The sequence below is a fragment of the Nicotiana attenuata genome, chromosome 3, assembly GCF_001879085.1.
Source record: "Nicotiana attenuata strain UT chromosome 3, NIATTr2, whole genome shotgun sequence".
Classification (NCBI taxonomy): domain Eukaryota; kingdom Viridiplantae; phylum Streptophyta; class Magnoliopsida; order Solanales; family Solanaceae; genus Nicotiana; species Nicotiana attenuata.
The window spans coordinates 55,467,895-55,472,007 of record NC_031991.1 but is presented as its reverse complement, the minus strand read 5'-3'; positions in this window follow the sequence as shown (position 1 = coordinate 55,472,007).

The following is a 4,113-nucleotide window of genomic DNA, read 5'->3' as shown; positions in this document are numbered from 1 at the left end:
TTTCTCTTTATAAAGAGGTTTCCTTTCATCCAAAAATTGACTCCAGTTTTTTACATTGTTTCGTTGGAAAATACTGAATTTCTATCGACCCCATTCCAATTCAAAGAATTAAAAAAACTTCGAATTCTCAATTCTCTACGACGTCTAGACCATAAAATATTTTCAGGAACAAGCAAATCAAAATGATTTTTGTCTGTATTTATTCTTTGAGTTTGAGGTTGCAGAATGAATTCATCAAAATTCTTTTTATCAACATATCTTTGTTCTGGGTATCTTTGATTAGTTTGGTGTTTACTTTTATGAACCAATGAAATACCTATGGTTTGATACATAATAAATTGTCCGTTATTTTTTACAGACAACCGAATAGGTTCGATAATCAATATCCCCTTCTTCATCAATTCTGTAAGAGTTAAATTCTTCTGAATCAGCATTATATCCAAACTCATTTCTCTCCTTTGAATTGACGATATAGCAATTTTGCTTGGTGGTGTGACACAATTGGATCTTTTAAAATTCAACATGTCATTGGTAGAGACAAATTCAAAGTTAATGGACACAGGTTGAAGTTATACATTGGAGGACAGTACGAGAGACATCCGTCCATTACAGTGATACAATGAGAAAGCAACAAAAATAAGTCGAGCTGGCGACATTAAACTCAGAACTAATTTTTTTTTCAAGCAAGTAAATATTTTATATATATATATATATATATATATATATATATATATAGCTAATATTATACCTAAGATTATTGAACATACAAATAATTATTATGATAGCTTCTATAATTACATATATCTACTTATGCATATATTCATATAGTAGTTAAGTTTTTAATTACCTAATCTACAATTTGTAATTATTCATTTGAGAATCACTTGTTTTGTTGGGTTGCAAGATATTTACGTTTATAGAGTTTTGCCATATAAATTAGCCATGTAAAAAAAATAAAAAATAAAAAAATAAAAAATAAAAAACTTTTTCAAATTCGTAGAGTTAATATATAGAAGTTCTATGTAGTAGTGATATAAATATGTACACAATATTAATATATATTATATTATTTTCCTTTTCATATATATGTTACTTACCCACATAGAGTTGCTGTACTTGTTTCTAGTTTTAATAATTACCTTTATCAGGTCATTAAATGCACCAAGGGCAATCAATGTTGCAGCAGTAAATAGGCAAAAAAGGTTAAATTGAAGAGACAGAGAAATTAAAGGCCATCAGTGAGCCAACAAGCCAAAGATGCATCAGAAGATTTAATGTCGCAGCGTAAGTTCTCTGTCATTTTTTTCAAATCATCTAATTTACTGCTGCAACAGTCCCTAGGCTGAAATCTGATTAACTTAAAGGGGGACCAGTTTATGAAACTTACCATTGCCGGAATTTGTTAATTTTTTACTGGAATATTCTATCTCAGGCCTCATCTTGTTTTCCCCTATTCTCTCTTCTTTGTCCTCAACTCTAAACTTAGTTTGTCTAACTAAAATGCCTCCCAACAGTACTACTCCTCCAAGAATAGATACATCTCAAGATGGAGAGTCATGGATTCAAGAAAATCTTGAAAGAAACTCCATTCATGAGAAAAGAATATTTTTTGATCCTCAAGATGGGGAGGAGGATGAATATGTGTCTCAAGTGCTAGAATTCTATCAATGGGGTGAATTTTCTAAGCCACCGGGAAAGTTTTGCTTGGACTTAGTGAGAGAATTTTACATAAACTTGAATGAAAATGCTCAATTTTCTACTGTTAGAGGATTGCGAGTTGATTGTTCTTCACAAGCAATCAATCGTTTATATCATCTCACACAAGTGGATGACAATCAAACCTTAGCATTTATTAGCAATCCTAATCTAGATGAGCTGGAGTATTTGTTATGTCCATTTGGAGCTACTTGGGGGTATGATACAAATACAGCTAAGGTATGTTTAAAAGGGCAAAATATTATGTACAAAGCTAGACCTCTTCTTACCTTTTTAAGTAGCAGAATGATTCCTAATACCCATGGAACTGATATATACTTGAACAGATTAGCTTTGCTTTTTGTAATTTGTTCAAGAATGCCACTGAATGTGGGTAACATCATCAATATCCATATGAAGTTCTGTAGATTTGATCCCACTGTGGGGACTTTATGGTTTCCATCAACCATAACTAGATTGATCAAGGAAGCTGGTCTCATTGTAAATCCAAAGACTTTGAGTCCTTCTAATAAAAAGATCGACAAAAAAATGTGGTCGGAACTTGCAAAAACTAAAGGCCCATACAAAAGAGAAGGAGAAGAAGAGCTTCTTTTGAGAAACAGGAGACAACCTCCTATTTTTCCAGGAGGAATGAGGGAAATCAGGGAATTATTGGCTGAAAAGTTTGTTTCCATGGAGGAAAAATTTGCAAGAATGAGTGAAGAAGTGAATGCTAAAATTGATGGTGTAGTGCATAGGTTGATGAAGGAATTGGATAGGTTGATGAAGGAATTGGATAGGTTGACGAAGAAATTGGATAGGCTGGAGAATATCATAATGCAGGAGATGATATATAGTACAACCATGTCTTGGGCTCTAGCAAATTTTACGCAAAGAATGGCTCGGCAATGGAATTACAATGAGCCAACAACTTTTCCACCATTTGAATTCGTAGATCCATCTACTTGCCCGATGCCAAGATGGTACACACTTGCAGATTTGGAAGCTATGGCGGGCATAGAAAAGTCGCAACCAGCCCCTCTCCCGAATAGAGAGAATCCACCACCACCTACTGCCCCTATTGTATCCGACCATAGCAGCGAAACCTTCTCTAATTTGCCAGATCTAACTGCTGTTTTTTCTATACCCTCTCCCATATTTACACCAGCATTTAGAGGTCCAAGAATTAGGGAGTCTAATCCAGAAACAAGAGCAACCAAAAAACCTAAACTTGTAGAAGAAAAAGGGAAGAAACCAATGGAGGAAGGAGATGATTCTTCAGATGACGAGGATGGTTGGACATCAGTTCAAGTAGTACAGTTAGGACAAACAAGTATGGAACCATCACATGTGATTGAGGTGGGAGAATCGAGCATGGCACAGCCACAAGAGGAGGATTATTTGGTTGAGAACGGTGAGGAGAGGGGAGCGACAAGAGAAACATAGCTTCATCTAAAGCGGCGACTTCATCCGGGAGCATGAAACGTTTAAGTATGGGGGAGCAAAATTATGAAGAAGGAATCCTAAGAAAAAAAGTTCATGCTTTCACTGCTTAATATATATAGTACTATAGTTGGTAGCTATCTTTATTGTTTTGCTTTGTTAATATTGTAAATATGTTGATAGCTGTCTTTAATGTTGTGCTTTTGGTTAAGTACTTAGTTGAAGTATTTTGGGGATAGTAAATGCTGCTCGTATGTCTTAAAGCAACTGCTGGGAAGCTTTGTGGGTAGAATATGTTTTTGTCTATTGAAGAAGCAATCCCATGGTGTAAATATTTCACTTGTTAAAGTACTGCACTTTGTCTTTACTTTTTGTACTTTGTTTTTATTTGCTGTACTTATTCTGTCTTTTAGTTGTTTTACTTTTTACTACTCTAACATACTAACATTGTCTTTTATGTTAGTATTGAAAAAAGATTCAGGTCATTTGGCTGGGAAGATACACCATATTTGAGCAGTAAAGTATTCTTTGATGCTTTGCAGCAAATGCAAAAAGTCCAATGACTACTTCAAAAAAAAAAATAAATAAAATTTTAGATTCTAATAAAAAAAAAAAAAATTAGATTCTAATAAAAAAAAAAAGTCTTATTTCAGTAAATATAGTACTAAGTATTATATCTAACGTTATGTATAGTACTACCTATATATATATATATATATATATATATATATATATATATATATATATATATAAAATTATCCCTAGTACCTAACTTTGAAGCATCTAAACCTTTCTTTCTTATCACACTACAATTTTAAACCAGTAAATTATAAATATACATATGTCTATAATTACTTCTCCATAATTGTTCTTCTTCAGCTAAAAATTCAAAAATGGAGCTTAATATATATATATATATATATATATATATATATATATATATATATATATATATATATATATATATATAGAAAA